General features: G+C 37.6%; 2 pseudogenes across 2 annotated transcripts; one reads left to right on the forward strand and one right to left on the reverse strand.

Annotated features, from left to right (window-relative positions):
* Positions 1 to 2,847: 2,847 nt before the first annotated feature.
* LOC101315283 lies at positions 2,848 to 14,477 on the reverse strand (annotated as a pseudogene). The gene is made up of 7 exons (XR_183824.1): positions 13,620 to 14,477; positions 13,371 to 13,410; positions 13,201 to 13,239; positions 12,348 to 12,710; positions 11,932 to 11,987; positions 5,970 to 6,077; positions 2,848 to 2,985 (listed from the first exon to the last, which is right to left on the reverse strand). The product of XR_183824.1 is annotated as an uncharacterized LOC101315283 (transcript).
* A 5,810-nt stretch (positions 14,478 to 20,287) lies between these two features.
* LOC101290811 lies at positions 20,288 to 23,014 on the forward strand (annotated as a pseudogene). Its single transcript, XR_183825.1, has 7 exons — positions 20,288 to 20,378; positions 20,473 to 20,612; positions 20,757 to 20,828; positions 21,045 to 21,188; positions 21,279 to 21,350; positions 21,449 to 21,520; positions 22,948 to 23,014. The product of XR_183825.1 is annotated as a somatic embryogenesis receptor kinase 1-like (transcript).
* The last annotated feature ends 1,320 nt before the right edge of the window (positions 23,015 to 24,334 follow it).

Below are 24,334 nucleotides of genomic sequence, written 5' to 3' on the forward strand. Positions count from 1 at the left end.
CTCTCTCTCTCTCTCTCTCTCTCTCTCTCTCTCTCTCTCTCTCTCTCTCTCTCTCTCTCGCGATCTAAGACGCGCCGACGAGGGGGACGACGACCGCCGATGAGAAGGACGACGACCGCCGACGAGGAGGACGACCGCATCGAGCATCCAGAGATCTCTTCCGAATGGGGGGCCACTAACAACGGCGATCACCTTCACCGCCTCCTGCTTCTCCTCAGCTCCCTTGTCCCCGATCTCTGCGATCCTCTAGTACTTCGTCATTAGAGCTCGCCGATCTCCGCCTCAAGATCCTTGTCCTCTGGATCGGATCTGACTTCGTCCTCTCTCCCTCTCATCCGGTCATCCGATATGACTTCGTCGTCAGAGCTTGCTGATCACCTTCACCGCCTCAAGATCCTTCGTCGGAGATCGTCGGGTCGGATATGGGAGGGAAGTGATGGTGGTGGCTCCGGTAGGGTTTCATAGATGAATTTTTCTTTTTTTTCTCTGAAAAAAAAAGGTTATTAGGTGGTAAAATTTTGATTACTGGAGGGTAATAAATTTCTTATGGCTTTGGAAGCTATTCGTTGGTGTGAGGGTGAGGACATCTTTCTTATCTTTCTTCTGCCGTCTTTGTTTTTTTGTGTTTTAACTAATTTCTAAGGGTCAGTAACTAATTTTTGGGGTCAGTAATTGATTACTGGGGGTTAATAACTTGATTATTAGGGGCCAATAACTAATTACTACGGGTCAGTAATTGATTACTAGAGGTCAGTAACTCGTTACTGGGGGTCAGTAATTCGATTATTAGGGGTCAGTAACTGATTACTAGGAGTCAGTAACTGATTACTGAGGGTCAGTAACTGATTACTACAGGTCAGTAACTCATTACTGGGGGTCAGTAATTCGATTATTAGGGGTCAGTAATTGATTACTGGGGGTCAGTAACTAAGTGATCGGAGAAAATCCGGCGACTGAAGTATGACGACCGAGTTACTAGTGATTCCGGTGACAGCCGGAGAAAATCCGGTGACCGGAGTCCGGCGGCTGATGACCGGAGTCCGGTGGCTGGTGACCGGAGTCCGACGGTCGGTGACCGGAGACCAATGAGAAACCGGCAAAGTCTTCTCACTCTCACTTTCTCTCTCCTTATGCATGTGAGGGTAAAATTGTCTTAGAAATATACAAAAATTATTTTTTATTATGACTTTAATAAATATTTGTGTATATGGGCACAAATAAGAACACATTGTATTGAAATGGGCTCATGTCTATTAAATTCATTAAAATAGGCAATAAGGGGTTTAAATTAGTGCTAAATAGGTATTTTCCCTAATAATGATAAATAAACATATTAAATACCCATAACTCTCATGTTATGTCCTTAAATTATAACCAAGCCTTTTAAAATGGACACGTGTCTCATGTTTATTAGTTGTGGTCACTTTAAGATGACAAGGGCTTATGGATGGTAAATATGGGTAGGATAGGGTAGGGTCAGGGGATCAAAATACCATACCCGTACCATTTTTCATTCGTCATTCCCGGACCAGCCTCATTCCCCATAATTAGATAATGGGGATTCCATGTCCCCGTCCCCGTCCCTGTCCCATTTAGGGATTACGTTCTCATACCCGTCCCGATCCTCGTTAACAATTATGTAATAATTAATTTTTTTAAAATAATTACGAAATATAGAAATATGAAAATAAAATCAAATACATATATAAATAAGTTTCATGATTCAATCCAACAAAAACGAATATAAGTCTCGATTAAAAAGAACTTTCTATGAATATTAATTAAGAGAATCATAGTAAAAAAATATTACAAAAGATTTTACATAAATATCTATTTATAAATAATATATATTAAAATATATATATATATATAATAAATTGTATGTAATAATATTTCCATCCTAAATAGGTGGGGATATGGACAAATAACCAAATATCATACCCGCCCTATACCCGATTCAAAAATCCGAATACTGAGAATATTCATACCCGTTACCCGTTTATCCTCGTATATCTACCTCGTTCGGGACGAATACCAGTGGGTACCCTACCCAGTGAGGATTATTACCATCCCTATAAGGGCTTGTCACCGAAGTCGGGTTCTTTGGCCTTGAGGGTTTGAAAATCTCTTAAAAGGGTATGGCTACCAAGTTAGCCCCAACTGAGGGTCCCCTAGGAAAAAAAAACGTTCTGTTTCTATGAGAAGATGATATTATTACAAGCAAACTGTTGTTCCTAATCAAAATGGTAGTAGAAAGTAGTAACTAGAACGAGGCTAGAAGATCAAACTAACCATAATAAATATAGGGAACTGAAATTTATACTTCTAATTTACAATCCACACTCTCACTTTCCTCTTTTAGTAATTTAAATCTTGTTACTCAAAAAAGAAAGGTGGAAGTGTAGATTGTAAAACAAGGAGAGTAAATTTCACCTCCCTAAATATAAGACGATGCAGGCTAGGAGAAATAGAATAGCTTCTCGTTTTGTGTCTGTAGCGCGTTTGAACCGTGGTTTTTCTTAGGCTTAGTCTAAAGCTTTAACTTAGTTTACTTCCATAGTCTAAATCTGGAAGACTGGAACATATTTACTAAATCTTTCTCTGGGGATTGGAGGAATATACTGATCTTTGAACGTTAAGCTTAACTTTCAAGTCAAGTAGCTATCGCCATAGCTACATAACTATGAAAGTTATCTTCCGATGCTTGGCAAGTGCCTTACACTGCAGGGAGTATTGAACAGGTTGTCTCGTTCTTCATATGCGAAGTTTACTGTTCTTGTTATTGACACTCGCCAAAAGTATTACACTCCAAAATAGTCCACCTCATATGTATATTAGGCTGTCTAACTAATGAACAGCCACAAAATGCCATGGAACCATGAATTTAGAATTCAGTTGGTTGCTAGATTTATGTGGTTCCTCTCTGCCCTTCTCTATACTACCAAGGCTACTAGGCTTGACACAGTACGCTATAACGTCCCCAACCTGGTAAAGAAAGTTTTCATTTGAGTAGTGGAAGATTGACTTCCATTGAGGGTGTTGAGGAATAAAAGTTGGTAAAGGGTTAAGAAGGAATTCGCACGGAGAGGTCCATGTGAATTAAGATTTATTCGCTGAAGATTATCCGCTAAACCTGTGAAACGAATAAAATGGTTAAGGGATTGCTTCGGACAATCGCCCTCCGACGCTTAAGTTAGACATTTTAGCGGATAGTTTGTAACTCAAAAAGGGGGAATCAGTTGGTTACATTTGTTTGTGAGGCTAGGTGCTTATTTATAGAGGTTGAGCGAGGCAGATTATCTTCATGGCTGCTGACAGCCTGGCACGGAAGGAATCTTCCAGAGGCACGCATCGGATCAAGCCGCACACGCATGTCCATGTGTCTAATCGAAATGCGCTCTGGGTCAGGTTGTTGTTGTGAGAACGCACGTGCAAGGCTAATGAGAGCGCTTGACATTGGTTCCCTCAACAAGTCCCCCAAATCCCCAAGTAAGGATATTGAAATCCCTAATGAGTTTAAGCAAAGATGTTTATAGAAAGCGCTCGTACATTTAGCGTTCAAATGCATTCGAACGAGTTTTGTGTATAAACCCTTCCGGAGTCCCCCAACTCTCTAAGCGAGGAATTGTCCTGCCTTGGTAACACGCATCATGCGAATCAAAGAGTTAAAAAGACTTTGTATTGTGCGGACATCTGTGTGTCCGTGCGTATTTTTCATGGGTGATGGGGAGCGACCCTATCTGACCGTTCGCGATGGGTATAATCTTTTACCCGCAGGTGTCATGTTTATCTCATTTTATGTGCTTTGTTATATTCTGTGCTAGCAAACGTTATTATGAGCGGACAAGCTGGGAAGTGATTTTTGACCCGTAGGTGTCACTTTTATTCCCAGGTGTTATGTCGCTACGTTGTTCATAGCCTTGGCTGTATGCAGCTTGACGATTTTGTATTTTGTCCGCACGTGGGGCACGTGTGGCCTTTTGGTTTGTTCACGAAACGGCATAAAGTCATGCTAGCGCACGTTTTCGATTGTGGGTTTGAAGTTTTAATTTCAGGCTTTCGAACCGTTTTGCATCGTGATCTGTAACTTGATGTAATTAAGATCTAACGGTTGTGATCGTGTCTGATGGACGGCCCTGATCTGCTTGCGCTAGTATATAAGTCACACTTCGTCCTTCAGTAGAATTTCTTTTGCATTCTAACTATGTGAAGGAGTTTTACGAACATAGGCAGAAGAGAACTCGCTTAGGCATAAGAAAATTCGCTCTTATGTTTGTGTATTCCTTGAGAAGGATCTTTGCATATCTAACCTGTAAGTGTTATTCCTCCTTCGTATTTTGATTTTAAAGTGACTTCTCTAGAAAATTGTTTTTGGATTGTTCTGGGTTGTTCTGACCGATTAGGAATTTAGGCATAAATATTGTTGTATGCGACGATTGTTGCATTCGTTGTGCTGGGTTGTCCTAGAATAGTCGAAAGATATGTTCTTTAGGCCTTGATTTCGATGTTTTATGTTTCCAGATTTGGAATCTAGGTTTGTGTTCATCGTGTTCTTGATGTGTTCTTGATGAACTTTTGAACTTCTTCTTGGAGGGCATTGTTAGATCCAAAACTGATAGACATTTGTTTTGTCTAGGTGTTTAAAGAATGGCAGCGAAGCCAATTAATTTGTCGAGCGATAGCGAGTGGTCATGAGAGTGATTATGGGAGTTCCAATGTTAGGAATAGATCCCGATCATCTTTTATAGATGTTGAATATTGTACTAGACAGTTTAATGTAACTCCTCGTGAATGTTGGGAAAAATATTGTCGAACGAATGCTTCGTCGAGCGATCCTCGTGTTCCGCTCGATTTTCAATCTTTGGCTCAATGGATTCCGTCAGATGATGACGAAGAAGCTATTTGCCCGGATGCTGGTTTGTATAGGGCTGACTAGGAAGCTTTGGTCCCACCACCTATGACAACATTGGATTACTTTTTGACCCAACCTAAAAATAAACAGCTTGTGTTTTCATCTAGTAGGAAAATGACGAGAGGCAAGAGAACATCTGAGGATCAGGTTTCCCAGTCGCATGATACCAATCCCAGCGGACATAAACTTCCTTACCACAATCGCTCGGAACAGGATTATATGGGGACCATCATATACCAGGGTAAGGAGAATAATGTCTCTTACCCACTCAGCTCGTTCACTCGGGACGAGTTGACTTGGATTAAAGGGAACTATCATATTCCTGATGTTATTCCCTGCAATATTCTTTTGGAAGAAGATGGCCCCCCCCCTATGGACCGACCTTTCCACTGCACCCTGTCATGCATTTCTTAATTTACGGATTAGGAGTTCGGCTGGGGCAGATGGCTCCAATGATGCTGAAGTGCATCTTGGTGACATGCCTCATCTGGGAGATCTGTGGGCTTGGCATCCATCTATTGCCTGCTACCTTTTGCTGTGGCGTCCCACGATTGTCGATCATGCAGACACTAAAGGGATGATAGCAGACACATTGATCTAAAAGTTAGTTATGGATTACACATTTACCTAATTTTTTACTTTTCAGATTCGGAAAAAAAACCAATATATATTATAAAGATACTAAAATAAATAAGTTAAATGGTTAGTAGGGTTGGTTAAGGTGGTAGCCTTGTACCAACCTAAGCAAGGTTCGAATCCCCGCGATAACAAAATTGTTCAATTTTGTGCTTTGACTTTAGAGTCAAACATTTCGGCTTGGTCTTTGGAGACCACGTGCAGAGGCAGAGTCAAACATTTCGGCTTTGACTTTGGAGACCACGTGCGGAGGCAAGGGGCGGGAAATAATTTTAGGTAGGATTTGAAACTATCTCCTGGGTTTCGAAAATATCACGATATATCAGCGAAATATCGAGATTTTTGGGTGAAAAATTCTGGGAAGAGAAAGATATATCGGTAGGTGAAAAAAACAAAAATTTCGGCGAAATATCGCCAAAACTTTCGATTTTTTCTTCCTTGGTTCAAACTTCTTTAAGGCTGATTCATTCTCTTCTAAGCTTGTTTGAACAAAAAATCTTATCCACCAGGACGAGCTTCGCAATTTGGCCTATGAAAATCATTGTCAAGGTCAAGTTTAGATCTTCACATTCTATATATTAAAACAATAAGGGGAAAAACATTGTTCACTACTGTTTATAACTTTGGTGAATTGTGTTTTTGCCCCAAGTTGTTGAATGGTAGTTTTTGCCCTTTAATGCGATTTATTTACGAATCTACCATTATACTGACCAAAAAAACTGTGTTACCCCGTTGTACACTCCTCTTATTGTTTTAGTATATAAGAACCCAAAAAGAACCTTAAACCCCTAAAATCAAGAAACTCAAACAATGAGAAGAGGAAAAAGGAATCAATAACCAACCCGACAACCTTCGTCGATGGGTGAGAGCAGAAAGGCACATATAGCTAGCGGCGAAACTTATTGTCGGCACCGGCGACGTTGATAAAGGGCGACGTGTCGAACTTCGACCGAGATTGTAGAGGAGAGAAAGCACTTTGGTAATTCAAAAACATTATTCACGACCCCTTATTTCCATTAAATAAAAAGCAGAATATTACTAGGACCTCCCCCTCTATGAAGTATTTCATACCATACAGTTTCGTAAGAGATACCACCCGCGCGTTGCTACAGGCTATGATTTCTTGATGATGAACAATATTCAATCCCCATCTCACGTCTCCCATGCCACCACCTTTTCTAAATCTACCGCTGATTCCCCCGCTTTCCCCTATTTTTCCACAAGCACATCCATCTTCCCTAAATCCACCACCATCATGGCCTCCATACCTACAAAATCCACCGCTCACCACCAATTCTACCACCTCATATTCCGCCACCTGCACAAAATTCACCATCAAACCCATAGCCTCTACCATCCTTTTTTAATTCCACCACCATACCATGGCCTTCCCCTTGCCAAAACTCATCATGGACACCTGACCCCATGCCCATAACGAAATAAAAAATGAAAAATGACATGAAAGAAGTAACAAAATTTTCAAGGACACAAACGTCTTTCTGATCAGAACAATCACATTTGTAAATAAATTTGCATTAAGGGGTAGCATAGTCTTTTTGGTTAGTATAATAGCAGATTCGTAAATAAATTACATTAAAGGGCAAAAACGATCATTCACCAACTGAGGGCAACAACACTCGTGTTTCTATGAGTGGGTGATTGGTTTTTAATCTGACTTCATCATCCCTTGTCTACTGTAAAATATCTATCCTCTTTCCTTTTTCGTTCATCCCTTATCTATTAGTTCGATTTTGTGTCGCTTGAATTTCCATTCTGGGTTTTTGTTTGAATTCATATTTCGATTATAATCGTAGGTTTTATTATGTTTATTACAACTCTATGGGTTAATGATCGAGCATCAGTTACTGTGATCATGTAATATCTGCCATTGTACAAACCTACGACAACAAAAACTATGAAAGTAACAAAATTTTCAAGGACACAAACGTCTTTTTAATCAGAATAATGACACATTTATAAATAAATTTGCATTAAGAGGTAGCACAGTCTTTTTGGTCAGTATAACAGCAGATTCATAAAGAAATTGCATTAAAAGGCAAAAACGACCATTCATCAACTGAGAGCTAAAACACAATTCACCTGAACTTGAGGCAAAAACACAATTCACCAAAGTTATGAACAGTAGTGAACAATGTTTATCCCCTTCTTGTTTCAGTATATAGAATGTGCCATTGTTCTGATCAAAAAAACGTTTGTGTCCTTGAAAATTTTGTTACTTCTTTCATGTCATTTTTCATTTTTTTACTTGGTTGTGGGCATGGTGTCAGAGGTGTCCTTGGTGGGTTTTGACAAGGGGAAAGCCATGATATGATGGTAGAATTAAAAAAGGATGGTAGAGGCTATGGGGTTGATGGTGAATTTTATGCATGTGGTGGAATAGGAGGTGGTAGAATTGGAGGTGAGCAATGGATTTTGCAGGCATAGAGGCCATGATGTTGGTGATGAATTTGGGGAAGATGGATGTGTTTGTGGTAAAATACGAGAAGGCGGGGGAATTGGAGGTAGATTTAGAAAAGGTGGTGGCATGGGAGGCATGAGATGGGGATTGAATATTGTTCATCATTAAAAAATCCTAGCCTGCAACAACACGCGGGTGGTATCCCGTGTATAATAGAAAGGTAAGAGTTCCCACAAACTGATATAGAACAGCTTGCGCAAACATCTTGCGCAAACATTTAAGACACAGCTTGCTAGGAAGACAAAGAAAACAAACTCAAAGCAACAGCTTTGAATCTGCAACGCCATAGCTTTGTTCCTGCATATTTTCTTTCAGCATTACGATTATTTTACTTTCTATGTTTTCGTTAGGACTTAAGTTTTATTCAGAATAAAGGATTCCTAGACTTAGTCAGGAATTAGTTCCTAGTTCTAGTATGAATAGGTTTATTTCTATGCCTATAGAAGGCCGTTGCTAGATTGTATTTTCATTCAAGTTATCAATAAGAAAACCCAAAAAAATTAGAGTAGAAACTCTTGTGTTTTAGGCTTGTGCCTGTGTTTCGCTAGTGGATTCTAGCTTATCCCTTCAAGGTTTCAACGCTTGACGAAACCTTATTTCTATTGTGATTTACGCTTCCGTATCATTTGGTATCCAGAGCGAGGATTCACCCACTCAATGGGAGACGATTCAAGGGATGAAATCACCATCACCAACTTCGCCGACGTTGGTCGTGCGACTAAAGACATTCAAAAGGATTTACGGGATCATTCAAAACTTGTACCTAACCAGTTCGAAATCTTCTGACAGTAGACACAAGATTTTGTGAGAGAATCTGTGCAAGATGCAACGAAGGAACTTTGACAGTTAATTATGCAGACGAACATAAATCAAACAGGAGATGCTCATCACACCAACGGATTTGCCGGAGGTTGTGGATATCGCCGAGAACAACGCTACATGGGAATTGATGATCAATGTGTTATGGGATTCGCCCGTAGAGGTGGCCATCAACAAGGAGATCGACGTATCGGAAGATTTGAACGTGACCAAGACTTTGAAAAAACCGCACAACGAGAACTCATTGAATTTGCCAACTTTAATGAAAGGGAACCTACTTATCTACGACGTCAAGGAGGCGAAGACTTTAAGAATAAGGTTGATATCCCTAACTTTACTGGAAATTTAAAAATTGACGAGCTCTTAGATTGGCTTATGGAAGTTGAGAGGTTCTTTGAGCTTATGGGAATCACTGCAAACAAGCGTGTGAAGTATGCAGCCTATAAACTAAATGGTATTGCAAGGCTTTGGTGGCAGCAAGTACAAGAAGAGCGATTCGAGTTAGGCTTGGCTCCAATTGTAACCTGAGACGTTATGAAGATGCTCTTGGAAGAAAGATTTATGCCTAGTGATTATGAATATACATTATTTGAGCAGTACCAAGAGATTTCTTAAGAGAACAGATCAGTACAGGACTTCACAACTGATTTCTATCGGCTTGCAGAACGAAACAAATTGAAAGAGACTAAAGCTCAACAAGTTGCAAGATATATACGGGGATTAAATCCTCAAATTCAGGACAAAATTGGGTTACTTACGTTCAAGGATGTTGGAGAAGCTCACAAGATGGCCTTGAAAGCTGAAAAGCTTGCAAAAAGCACCATTGCAACAACAAGCAATCGACGGAGCTGAAATGACACAACAACTTTCACCATAACCAAAAAAAGCATTACAACCAAGCCTCTTAGTATTTCCAGCAAACCCATAGAGGGTGGCAGCAAGGTTAGCAGTTAGACCAAAATGTATTCTCAAAGCAACACACGTAACTCAGACTCGTACACTAGGCCTCGTTTGGATGTATGTTTTAAATGCAACAAACCAGGGCACATCTCCAGTAAATGTCCCCGACAGCAAACTGAAAAGACTGAAAAGACTGAAAAGTACCTTCATAAAAGGAGATGATGAACAACACGAAGAATAAGAAGAAGACGAGGTGGAGGAAGAAGCAGAAGAACATTCTAGAGATGACAGAGAGTACAATTTAGTTACTCAACGGCTGTTGTGTTCAACAAAACAAGAAAACCAGCGACATAGTATCTTTCGGAGTACCTGCACTATGAAAGAAAAGCTTATGTCATTGATAATAGACAGTGGAAGTTGTGAGAACTTCGTCTCCAAGAAAGTGGTGGAACACTTCAATGTTCTTACTATGAAACATAGGGCTCCATATGCCATTGGATGGATCAAGAAAGGCCCAGAAGTTCACATCACTGAAACATGTAATGTGCCAATTTCAATTGGGAAATTCTATCAAGATGAAGTTGAATGTGATGTGGTAGACATGGACACCAGCCACATACTTTTAGGCAGACCGTGGCAGCATGATTTTAACACTATCCACAATGGAAGAGAAAACACATTATCGTTCATATGGGAAAAACACCATATTACTTTGAAGCCTAAGACCAAGCCTACGAATCTGGTTTCGAAAGAGTAACTTTCTTATTGTTGCTGAATCTGGTGAAAAGGTGGAAGAACTTGTGAAGGATGCAGAAGTTATTTATCCTTTGGTGGTTAGGGAAGTAATGGTGGTTGAGAACAACAAAGAGAGAAGAAAATTCCAAAAGAAGTCCAGCAATTACTACAGGATTTTGAAGAATTAGTCGTTGATGATCTCCCAAATGAACTACCTCCTATGCAAGATATCCAACACCAAATCAATCTTGTCCCTGGACCTAGTTTACCTAACCTCCCTCGTTATCGGATGAGCCCTAAGGAGAACGAGATACTTAAATAGAAAATTGAAGAGTTACTGCGAAAGGGACACATTCGAGAAAGCATGAGCCCTTGTGCAGTGCCTGTTTTGTTAGTACCAAAGAAGGATGGGAGCTGGAGGATGTGTGTGGACAGCCGTGCAATCAACAAGATCACAATAAAATATCGGTTTCCAATTCCTCGACTTGAAGATATGTTGGATGTCCTCGGTGGCTCAGTAGTGTTTTCTAAAATTGATCTAAGAAGTGGATATCATCAAATTCGAATCAAACCAGGCGATGAATGGAAGACGGCATTTAAAAGCAAAGATGGGCTCTATGAATGGTTAGTCATGCCGTTTGGATTATCTAATGCACCTAGTACTTTCATGAGTGATGAATCAAGTCCTAAAGCCTTATATTGGGACGTTTGTGGTGGTATACTTTGACAACATACTAATCTACAGCAAGAGCAAGGGAGAACACTTGCAACATCTGCATCAAGTTCTTGAAGTTCTACAAGAGAATAAGTTGTACAGGAACTTGAAGAAGTGCAGTTTCATGACCAAGAAGCTTCTGTTTTTAGGTTATGCGGTCAGCTCAGAAGGTATACATGTCGACCAAGACAAGGTAAAAGCAATTCAGTAGAACAGCTTGCATAAACATTTGAGACACAGCTTGCTAGGAAGGCAAAGAAAACAAACTCAAAACAGCAGCTTTGAATCTGCAACGCAGTAGCTTTGTTCCTGCATATTTTCTTTCAGCATTACGATTATTTTACTTTCTATGTTTTCGTTAGGATTTAAGTTTTATTCAGAATAAAGGATTCCTAGACTTAGTCAGGAATTAGTTCCTAGTTCTAGTATGAATAGGTTTATTTCTATGCCTATATAAGGCCCTTGCTAGATCGTATTTTCATTCAAGTTATCAATAAGAAAACCCAAAAAAATTAGAGTAGAAACTCTTGTGTTTTAGGCTTGTGCCTGTGTTTCGCTAGTGGATTCTAGCTTATCCCCTTAAGGTTTCAACGCTTGACGAAACCATATTTCTATTGTGATTTACGCTTCCGTATCACAAACATACAACAAAAGCAGGCCAATGAAAACTAATGATTGACATTTAAGGTTTCCATAGCAATGAAATTCGTTATATGATCAAAAATTGTTACTTACTGGACGGCCAAATTTGGAGAGCTCTGCAACTATAGCTCTTTGTTGGCCTGGATAACCTACAAATGAAAATGGAAAGAGATCATTACTCTCTGCTTTATTAATACAGGCATCAGGGTTTATTTTCCCCTCACAGTCAACTTCAAATCAACTAGCTATCAATAGATGGTTTTCTCAAATCATATTTCAGCCATTCATCAGAGACCATTCAATTATTGAGCTCATGGTAAAGCAGATTTAGGAAGAGAGAAATTTGAACAATTTTCACAGGTACGAATTAATTGTTCTCCGTTTCTGTTTGTCAAATGCACTCAGCTAGTGGAGACAGATGATTGTTGTTCAAGTAATTAAGTAAAGATGTCACATTTGGGCACGTCAAAATGAAAATGAAAAATGCAAGTGTAATAAGAAAATTTTACCAGAGAATATAATTACGCCATCAGCAGATACCCTTGCTAACTCTGGAAGAGTTCTGTTGAGGTACTTAGGAGACAAGTAATCTAATCCATCTGATACTATTACCAGAGAAAATGATTTTGCCCAGTATGGAAGAGGAAACTTTATATCAGCAGCACACACAATGCCTTTGTTCACAAGACTCTTGCAATTTGTATCAACATCTTCCAAGTCATATGGTTCCACACCCCAGGCTTCAGTCTCCTCCTCTTTTAATAATTTAGATACCACTGAAAACGTTTCAGCGCCTACATGCATGCTATCACCATATGCCTTCTTTAGTATAGGTATTGCTCTCTGAACTTCAAATGTACATGAAACACCACCTGCATTTACATTTCAAACTGTAAATAGATTCTCTGACTGAGAAAAACCTGCATGCTAATGGTCATCACAAAAAACGCAGAGAACTAATCATCTCTCACGGCAAAGGACTGAGTGAGTGTTATGTGTTACCTGATAAATTCTACAACATCCTTGTACCTCTAGGACCATGCAGTATACAAATTAACAAAATTTAAACCATCCTATCTTCCACTACAAATTCTGACATACTTCTTCATTATAAACAAAGAAAAATATATGAAGTGGGAAATATCTTCTGAAAGTTAACATACACAATAAAGGAATTCTGACATTCATGTTAAATCTACACTGCATGCATGGTAATTTCTAAGGAAGGGCTATGATTGCAAATACGTCAGTAGAGAGTTTACTTAAAGTATGATCCCATCTACAGTCCTTTAAGTGTAATGTACTTGAAAATGGCACGTAGTAATAAAAATGATTTAGATGCCAATGAATCATGACTATTACCATCAAGTTTAATCACAGCGCCTTTACTGCTCACTCCACCTATCATACAGAAAAGTAATAATTGTGAACAATTGAGCTGTCAGTGTAAGTCAATAGAAGCAAAAGAAAATATACATTACTTTAACCCTTCTCAATGCACTAGTGATAGAGTTGTCAAATGAATTACAAACCTGACCCACTAAAAGCATAGCAGACAAGAAGGACTGTACACTGAAATTATTGAAATAATGATCAGGATTTAAAAAGATAGAATGACATTTTAGTCATGTATTGTGCTCAACTATGTTACGACTATTTTCTTTTTCGGTTATTCTAGGATTATCTACTGTCTATATAAGGATCAGGAATAAACATACAGCTATATGACTATTTAATTTGAGGGGTCGGGATAAATAGCAATAGATGGTAAGAGAAAGTACCAGAAGCACAAGCGCTACAGAAAGTACAGGTGATGAGCGTGCTTTGGCCTGCACCGCACCCACAAAAGGGATGCTTCCACCATCTCACTGATGCGCCTAGCAGGATTTACTGGCCTCCTGGACATGCTTATATAATAGCAGCGGACCTGCAAGAACCAAAATCAGTTGAAACAGAACTTAACAGTTAACAGTATTTCCAAGTGCCTAGTGTGAAACACTTCTCCTCACAATTCACCACTTATTGAACTCAAAATTTCCATATAAATTCAGCTAAATTGAGATCAACCATCAAAGATTCAGCCAAAGAGGAAACCACATTTGAAATGTAACTGATGTTAGCTGGGTATCTAAATCAAAATCGGGATTATTCAAATTTCAGACTTTACATTGAAGACTCCCCAACTCTTCAAGTTTGGTTCCATTTTATTAAGTAATAGTAATACCTCTCTAACATCATACATCTCACATAAGATTCAACCTTTCCCAGCATCAACTCAATCACACACACACACAGAGCCATCTTTCTAATTCAAATTAGTATTCAACACTATTTTCAATCACATAGATCAGCAACACCCACAACCCATTTCAGTAAAGCTTTTCAAATACTATATTAAAGAATCGAACTTGATTAAGAAATTGAAACATGCATGAAAAACCAATTGCCAAAAGAAAATGACAACTATTTCAGATCGAGTAAGCTAAGTGGGTGAACAAAGCTGAACTGTTTCGCATTGAAAGCGTAATAGAGACTGCTGACAAAGGAAAGCAAAGAGTAGTAGTGTAAGAAGAAGCAGGGACTAACCTTAAGCGCGAAAAAGTGGAATATGAGATCTAGTGGAAGGCCCCGATTCAGATCTGTGCTGGACTGCTGGTCTTACTCTTTGGAGAGCTTAGACTAAGTTTCTAATACTGAACTGACTGAAGAGAGTCGTAGCTTGGGACACACCGATATCTACATCTATATATCTACAACTTACATTGAATAAATGAATGGAATCTAGCCAAACTGGTCTTTTTTCTTTTTTTTTTTTTTTTTTTACAAAAGTTGTGACAGACACTCAATGATATGATAAGATTAATCGAGCAAGTTAACATACAACATTCATATCTAGCGTTCAAGTTTAAGCTCTTACTAATTTTTGACCAACATGTTTAAGGGGTTATTAAGTCTGCTACTTGAGACATGAAATGAGTGTGATTTTATTGGGACACCCTTGCAGACCTTCACCCGAATAGTGACCGAGTATACGTTAACGGAACTTATGTGAATTGGTACCTAGAGATACATGCTAGCGTACCCACCAGTATCTAATACATATTTTTTCTTTTTATTTGCCCATTTAGATTCTAACACGTGGTATTTTTATTTTTTTTATTTTACAGATTTAACAACACATTTACACTAATATAAGTAAATTCGTTCAGAACACGTAAATGTGGTTCAAAATTCGTAATTATAACATATGGATATGTATTACAAAAGTTTCAACCAAATGCCCTTATATTTGTAAAAGCGTTGTGAAAAATGTAATTATTATCTTAATACAAAAAACATCACTCAATTAAAAAACCGAGAACCATATTACGTGGACGAGGAAAAATGATCTGTTTAGTCCAAATCTAAAAATTTATAATTTCGACAACACATTTGCCTTCAATTTTGTAAAACAGGTCATAAATTTGTAAATATGGTTCATAGCTCGTAATTACAACATATGAACATTTATTACAAAAGTTTCAACCAAATGTCATTATGTTTGTAAAGCATTGTGGAAAATATAATTATTTTTCGAATACAAAATACACCACACAATTACAAAACCGAGAATCATATTACATGAACGAGGACAAATGGTCTATTCGGTCTAAATCTGAAAATTTACCATCTCGACAACACATTCGTCCTCAATTTTGTGAAATGGTCCATAAATCTATAAATTTGGTCCAGATCTCGTAATTACAATATATGAACATTTTATTACAAAAGTTTTGACCAAATGACCTTATGTTTGTAAAAAATATTCAAAAAAACCACGGTATAGAAAACTAGTGGTACTCTAGAATTTTTCAACCAATTATGCCAGTCTTTGTGGTTTGAAGGTAGGTAAGGCCAAAACTGAGCAATGCATCTTGCTATTGCCCAAGTTGGAATCCTGATTACCTATATACTACAGGATGGTCTACTGTTCATAAACACTGTTCACATCACATGAATAGTGCACAGACGATTTTGCCCTTACTTTTGGTGGGTGTGATTCCATTTATGCCTTATGTTTCTAAAAAACCACGAAATTACCATTAACCCTAGATATATAATTGTTTTCTATATAATTAGTTGTTGTTGAGGATGTTGTGGGTTGGGAAGTAACTTTTGAACTCTTATCTTCATTATCGTGTCTCAAATTTATTTTTTTATTTTTTTTCATAGATCTCACAAAGGGTATTGTCATCGAAGTCATCTAAAATAGGGTAGTGTTATCATAGACCAAGGTTGAGTAAGTCTATTTTCTTAATTATTAATGTGAAACAATTTTGGTTCTATTTTAGCAATGGAATATTAATTGAAGTACATACATCTTTGATTTGGCCAAAGAAATTATCTGGTTGCAAACCAACTCCTAATTAACAAAACATACTAAGTTAATTTAAATATCGTGTGATGAAGTACTGTGTTACAGTGGCGTACCCACAATAGGGCCAAAGGGGTCAATTGACCCTTCTCAAGTTTTTAGTTTTTTACCATGTTTCTGCTCATTGGTTGAATTTTGTACTTCTTATCATACATACTATCATAACACTACATATTTGACTCCTATGACACAAAGACAAAGATAGAAATATAAGCCAATTTATCTTCATTTTCTTAAAACACCGAACTAAAAAATAATAGATATGTCTTTTGCCAAACACTTACAAATCTACCTAAAAGGCTAAATTCTATCATGTATTTTTTTTCTTTTCTTCATTTTTATTTTCAACCATCTTTTTCTTATTTTTCTGTCTTAATATTCCAAGACCACGTACATCGTCGCATGTCAGCCTTTGTCTCTATTCCATTTCCCATAATTTAGCATTAGCTAAAATTGTTACTAGCCATGCGAAATAAATTAAGATTATGAGACTAAGTTATACAACTGTCCAAATCTACTATATATCTCAAGCCCTGTTTTCTTTGTTGTTGAACAAATTTTCAGGTTCCTCCCCAATAATAGCTATAGAATGACTGTTATGTCTAAGAAACCATTATCTATAATTTTATGTGGTATATGAAAAGTTATCTAAAATTTGACCCTCTTGTAAAGAGTTTCTGGCTACGCCACTGCTGTGTTATATATACTAATGCAATATATTTGGTTTTTGTTTTGTTTACTTTTAATTTACTTTGTTCCTCATCTTTGGTTTTAGTTTTTATGTCAGGTTCTCATCTTTGACATTTTGAGATAAGTCTCTTTAGAAGCTTGAGATAGATATTCTTTTCAGTTGCTTAATTACTTGCTTTGTGTGGGTGTGTGTGTGTGTGTTTGTTTTTTTTTTTTTTTTTCCTTTTCCTTCTGTAGTATGAAATAGATTTTCAGTTTGCTATATGTGAGAGTTAGTCTTCTTCTTTTTCTTTTCTTTTTTCCTTTTCTATCTTTAGTTTCTTAGAGAAATTGCACCGATGGACTGATTGGTTGGGCAATTGCTGAGACCCACCATATTTCAGCTAAAAATGCAATGCAGCGGAGCCAAATTGCCCGAGCAATTTGCTGAGGCCCACCAAACAAGGATTGCCCAGGCAATTGGTTTGCCAATTTTCGACCATCCTTTTGCCTGACCAATCAGTGGAGCCCACTAAATTTAACGGTTGGCCACTCCAAACAGCTTTTTCCCAACATATAAAAATATGTAATGGTTATTTAATTACAACCATTAGATTTACATCTTGTGGCTATAATTAAATAGCAAAGGTAATTTTTTTTTCTGTTTTCACTTAAAAATTTATTTCGTAAGTAAATAAAAAAATATCATAATACTACTCGAACAAATTTTATATATACTCATCATTTTTCTATAGTTTCTTACACCAAAACTTTTGAAAACTTTTGAAAGTTTTCCTTCTCTTTTTCTCACACCAAAAATATTATAAGTTTAACGTTTTTAATTATTAAATTATTCAAAATTAAAATATGAATAATGAATTAACATGTAAATTGCCTTCAACGGGTGCATTGATAAATGAGAGGCAATTGCCAATTTGGGATGAATAGTGAATTGACAAGGGCAATTCAATTGACAAATCAGCAATTGCCAATTGCCTATGGGTGCAATTGCTCTTATAAATCAAGTTTTCTAAACTTCACCGATTATTATTGACCACTTGCAAAAGATTCAAGTTTTATAGTCAATTCTGGAATGATCATGCATATCTGATTTCTTTCTTTAATCCTTGATTGATCTTTATTATCTTTACATATTGTGAACCCAAGCAAGGAAAAATTATCATCAAGCAAGGAGCTGAACAACAACTAAATATCAATCACTGCAGTATTTTATCTAACTCTTAGTAAGCTAAGACTGCGTTTTTGGTGAAAAACAGTTAAACAAATATGAGCATTTTGTACACTCAAAACTGGAGCTATATTTTCGATCATACTGCTTTAAACAAGTTGTTTTGCTTTGTGCACTTATAAGACATTTACTATTTTGGGTAGGACACAACACTAGATGTTTTGTTATGTAGTATTGTTGCTTTTGTAATAGCTCTATTATTAGAATCATATGTATATGTGATATACAATGTATTGAAGTTCTATGAAATACATATCAAAAACATTTCCATCAATCAACTGAATCATTAACAAACTTCATAAATGTACACCGCGTCAAGGCGCGGGTATCAACTCTAGTTTGCTACTACTGATTGCCTGCCAGAGCTATCATTCTTGGTTCACATGGGCTATGGAAACACAACATTTCTTGCATGTGTAAATTATTGGATATAAAATCAAAGGTTTTTTTTTTAATTTATTTTCTTTTCTAGCAGAATTGATCTACAACCGTTAAGTTTTTTTTTTTTTTTTCAATAGATAACCGTAAGTTTGAGAGTGGAATGAAGAACAAAATCAGACTGATTGCAGCAATGTTCTAGTTAGTAGAACAACTCATGAACATGTTTTGTAACCCAATCTAAACTCCTTGTACAACACAACATGACCTCGTTTCTTTAGGATCCTCTCGATGATTGTCGACTCAATGTTATTTTTGTGCGGAAATCACGAACCACCACACTAGGATTCAATGTGGCATAAGGGTGAGCGAAATAGCGATAGCGAGTGTAAGTGCAGCCTCTATCTTAGATAAGGCTTAATGGCTTATAATCCGGATGAACTTTGGTTGAAAATGCACCATATTTGTGACCTCTAACTTCTTAACACATGAGAGACACTGTAAATCACCTCATTGGAACGATCATTTAACCATCTTTTGCCAAACTTTGAAGGCATATTTCTTACTTGAACATTGAACATTTAACATTGTTTTTCGATGATGACCCCAGCACTAGATGGGTGATGCTTGCCATAAACATGGGAGGACATATAGGAGAATTTTCCTAGCCTAAAGAAGCCAAAAGCTAGTTGAAAACAAAACTTACCAGGATGCCCCACTGCCTTGCAGGTCTTAAACTTACTGTTTATGTGTTTCCACACCAGCTCTCTCTGCTTACACTCTCTGACTCTCTGACTGTGTCTCAAGTCTTAACAATTTCCTAGATATCTGTTATATGGGCCCCACTAAACGTGCAATCCCAAGCCAATCTTTCCCGTCTTTAAATTCAACTTCCAAGTTCCGGAATTTCTCCACAACAAACAGACTCCAGTTTTCACCCTTTCAATGAGTTCAATCACTTTTGTGAATTGTGAGAAGTGTAAAAAAAAAAAAAAAAAAAAAAAACTACACCTATGTGCGAGGAAGTTCAATCACTTTAGAGTGCTCTGTGCTCCTAGAATGGGAAACTACCGTTGATAACAATTTGTTACATACATTATAGATCACAATAAGAGATAATCATGATAGATCATTTGATCCAAACATGATAGTCCGGAACTATAAATGCATGTAAAATTACCCGAAACTAAAGAAATGTTACTAAGGGAAAACTATTTTGTTTTTTATGTTTACTAAGGAAAAACTTAACTTCTTTAAATTAGAACACCTTTTTTTTGTCCTATTTATATCTGGACCATGTAAATCACTGATAATTTTAATAATTAAATTCATTATATATGATACACCGTAAAAAATGACTAATCTAACAACTTTAAATCCGCCTTAAACAAAACAACTTTGAATCCAAAAACAAACAAAAGAAACTTCACATTTTCATAGCTGATGGATCACGTTCATCACACAAGTCTCTCAAAGACTACAAACAGGTAGGTCATGAGTTTCCCACTTGTCTCCGTTTGGCCTCTCTCTCTCTCTCTCTCTCTCTCTCTCTCCCCCCCCCCCCCCAAAGTCAAAGTATGAAGACTGTGAACAGCGTTATATTACTTTCTATCCCTAAACGCACGCCACAACATGAAGTTTTGACTTGGACTCAACTTTGCTTTGTTGAACCACTTCCCCCTTCGGTTTATATTCTCAAAACTCCTCCCATTTCCTTCTGCTTTTGTTTCTCTCCAAAAATGACTTCTTCTTCTTCTCCTCTCTCCCTCATCTCTTTCTCTCTAACCTTCCTCTTCTTCCTCTCCCCTGCCTTGTCTACAAACTCTGAAGGTACCCACTTTACTTGATCCCCTCTACTGGGTTTGCTTTCAATTCTGTTTTTGTATAGGGTTTATAGTTTTGTGGGTTTTGATATGGTTTCCAGGAAATGCTTTGCATGCTTTGAGAAGTAGGCTCATTGATGCCACCAATGTTCTTCAGAGTTGGGAGTTGGGACCCAACTCTGGTCAATCCCTGCACCTAGTTCCATGTTACCTGTGATGCCAATAACCATGTGATCCGTTTGTAAGTTTCTTCTCTCTTTGATTTTGAAATAGGGTGTTCTGTTGTTTGAGTTTGAATTCGTTAGTTAATTCCTTTTTCTTTTCTTTTTTTTGAAGTTGTTGTATATTTTTGTGGATTGATTGACTTTCTTGTCTTCAATTTCAGGGATTTGGGCAACTCTAACATTTCTGGGTCTTTGGGGCCAGAGCTTGGGCAGCTGAAGCACCTGCAATACTTGTATGTTACCCTTACTCAAAACGTAGTTGCTTATGCTTTGTTGGGTTTGTTAGAAAAGTAGCCTTCAACTTTAAGAATATGTGAACTTTCTTAATTAGACCATAGTGATTATGAGCATGGTGTCAAGAGAAAAAGTTCTTTAAATTTGTTACTTGAAGCTACTCCTACATGATTGATTGTACAATTTGTGAATTGTATAGGTTTTGTGAATTTCAGGGAGCTTTATAGAAATGATATAGGAGGTAAAATCCCAAAGGAGTTGGGGAATTTGAAAAACCTTGTTAGCATGGATTTGTATGGCAACAGATTTGAAGGGAAAATCCCAAAATCTTTCTCCAAGTTGAAGTCACTGAGATTTCTGTGAGTACTCTTACACTAATAAGCTAGAATGTTTTATCTTCCGCAAATCCCATATTGAGCTCATTTGAGAGTATGGCTAAAAATGTGCAGGAGGCTAAACAACAACAAGCTTTCAGGATCTATCCCAAGAGAACTCACCGCCCTCTCTAACCTCAAAGTTTTGTAAGTTTCTAATTTTATCCGAGTGTTCTTTTATTTTTGAAGTTAAATGTTTTGTTTTTACTGTTTCCTGGAAGTCTTACGAAATTATATTGTGCCAGTGATGTTTCAAACAATGATCTATGCTGAACTATTCCAGTTGATGGCCCATTTAGCACCTTCTCAATGGAAAGGTACAACTTCTATCACTTTCCTTTGCCTGATGCTCCCAATTATATGGCATCAATGCATGTAAATTAACTCGCTATTGTTTTCCTAGAAAGAGACAGAAAGGAATCAATAATTTAGAATGAAATTACTAGTCGTTTGATAAGAATTAAAAGATAGGTTTAGTGTTCTTTCAGACTGAAAAAAGGAACAAAATAAAGGTTTAGCCATCTTTAGAGGCAATTGTTTCAGCATTGCTAGGTGACTTGGCCAGTCAAGATCTGTTCCATGCAAGCTTCTAAAAGGCCCCGCCTAGGACCGCCTAGTCCCCGCCTAGGCTCTAGGCTGCAACAAGCCGCCTTGCTTTTCTTCCAGGCCTTTGTGCCAGGCTGTGGGCGATTAGGCGGCCGCCTAGCTTGCCTAAATGCCGCCTAGACGCCGCCTTGCCCGCCTAGGCTGCTAAGCTCTCCGGCTAATTTTGTTTTCTTTTTATGGTGGGATTGTTATATTATGGGGAGTATGAGAGTATAAGAGTTAATTGTGTGTTTAAAATTAGAAGTGTATATGTTTATTGTTGTTGCTGCTCACTTTTACGGGAAGTTATGCTAAATTTTAGTTATAATTTATTTTATAAATGGGTATGACTAGATTATGTTGAATAATTTATCCATATTTGACCGTTTTCAAATATTAAATTACATAAAAATATATTTTTAATTATTAAATCTTAAAAAATACAAATCGCCTAGTCCCCGCCTAATCCTCGCCTAAGCTGTCCAGGCTCTAGGATGTGGGTTACCGCCCGCCTAGCGCCTAGCGCCTTTTAGAACATTGGTTCCATGACTTGGCATTTCAAAAGTTCTGTGAGGGAAACAAAAGATTCTTTAAACCCATTGCCTTGTGCAGCCCATGCTGATTCTGTGAGGCAAGATGGTAGTGTGCTCGTAGATGTGATCTGAATCAGATCCTAAGTTTTGGCATGCAAAAACTTTGTACCATTAGATGTATCTAGCTAATAGATGGCTTTAAGTCACAGATGCTGGTGTTTATTCATTTACCCCTTTTTCTTCATCAAAGGGGGAGAGTGGAGTTGAATTACGGGCTTGTTCGAGTGCTTATTGGAGAGAAATGCCTTACCACTCTACCAAATGCTAGTTGGTTGGCTATGGTGAAGTTACACTGTTGTTTAGAGTATTAAGATATCATTGATCAGAATGATTCATAAGCTATCAGCAAACTTTAAGATTATTTTTCATAGTTCAATCATGGTTTTAAATGTCACATTAAAGTCATCTGAAAATCATGCAACTATTTATAGAAAACATGACTGAACTTATTCCATGGTTGGAGTCTTTTGCAAACAGGCTTCTACATCCAAAGTCTTATAATGTGTAAAGCAACTATCTATTGTATTGCGAGTATTCAATGCATTTCCCTTCTGCTTCTGTTTCAGTTTTGAGAACAATAGGCTAAGTGGCCCAGAGCTGCAAGGACTGGTACCATATGACTTCGGATGCTGAAGAAAGCTGGAATTCGTTGATCATCCTTAAACGACAGTAATATTGTACTATAAAGGAAAATGTTTGTATGTCTAATTATATTATGTATCTGACACTAGCGCACTGTTAATGTGAGGATACGAGTAATGAGTGTATCAAATGTATTAATGTAACATTAGCAATTGAGAATAAAATGATTCTGAGATTGGACTCTTTGGTATATCTTTGTCCCGTAACTTCCTTCTGTGCAGTGAGCCACAGCAAAACTAAATATAGACCACTCCAAGGTTTCAGTTCTCTTCGTCCTAACCAGGCTCTTGCTGCTGAAACCTGGTTTTGCGAGTTGGGTTTTGAGAAATTGCTCATGTTCGTACAGAACTCCAGCAATCTCACAAAAACATACAAAGTGCTCAGACCATTATCTACAAAAGTGCATGCAGTTAGACTCCTATTTCTTCTAACAAGCCAAAACTGAGCTGAACATATAGTAAATAAACACTTGCATTCATGATTCATACCAGCCAGAAATGGCATCAAGACTAGTTGGTGCGACCGTGCGAGTTTCATATTACAGACTTTAACTCTCATTAATCAGGACTACCAATTACTTGTACCATATAGAGCTTGAACGTTCTCACAACTCATTCTCACAAGTCACAACTCACAAGCTTCTCCACCTTTTCAACCAAATGCTGTTATCTCCGAGCTTGCAGAACCTCTGAGACAACCGCCGGGGACTGAGAATCACATCCATTTATATTGTAGTTTCTAACCATTTGTGAAGGAGGTCGTCGGAGACGGTCCATATGAATAGAATGGAACATCACATTACGAAATCTCTAGGAGAATTGCTCTCATATCCTTCTGATGGAATGCAAGAGAATCCGAACTATTGATCAACGTTGTTACCGGAAAATACGAAATTCCCTGGCAGCTTAACTCTATCATTCGAGACATTAGACAAAAAACTTCTACCTTCTCCTCTATTTCCTTCATTCTCAGAAATGCAATTTTTGGGGCTAATGCTATCGCGACCTCGAGGTATGCATCAGATGAGCTTATGTTATGAAATACATCATCTTTAACTTGATTTCATATGATATGTCGAGAAACACACCTACTAGACGATCAGACTAATATGAAATGATTTCAAAATGCGAAGTCTTGTAAGGACAATTACGATCGTAACAGAACTTTTAATTTTTGTTTTGATATCACCACTATTATGACCTATGTTTATCGATGGATAGCTACCATCATTGCTTACCTCAAAGTTATTGACAATCTGGCTTGATAACAGACCAAAAAGTAAACTTAATTGTTAACAATATCAAAATTATA

This window comes from Fragaria vesca, linkage group LG1 (assembly GCF_000184155.1).
Source record: "Fragaria vesca subsp. vesca linkage group LG1, FraVesHawaii_1.0, whole genome shotgun sequence".
Classification (NCBI taxonomy): Eukaryota; Viridiplantae; Streptophyta; class Magnoliopsida; order Rosales; family Rosaceae; genus Fragaria; species Fragaria vesca.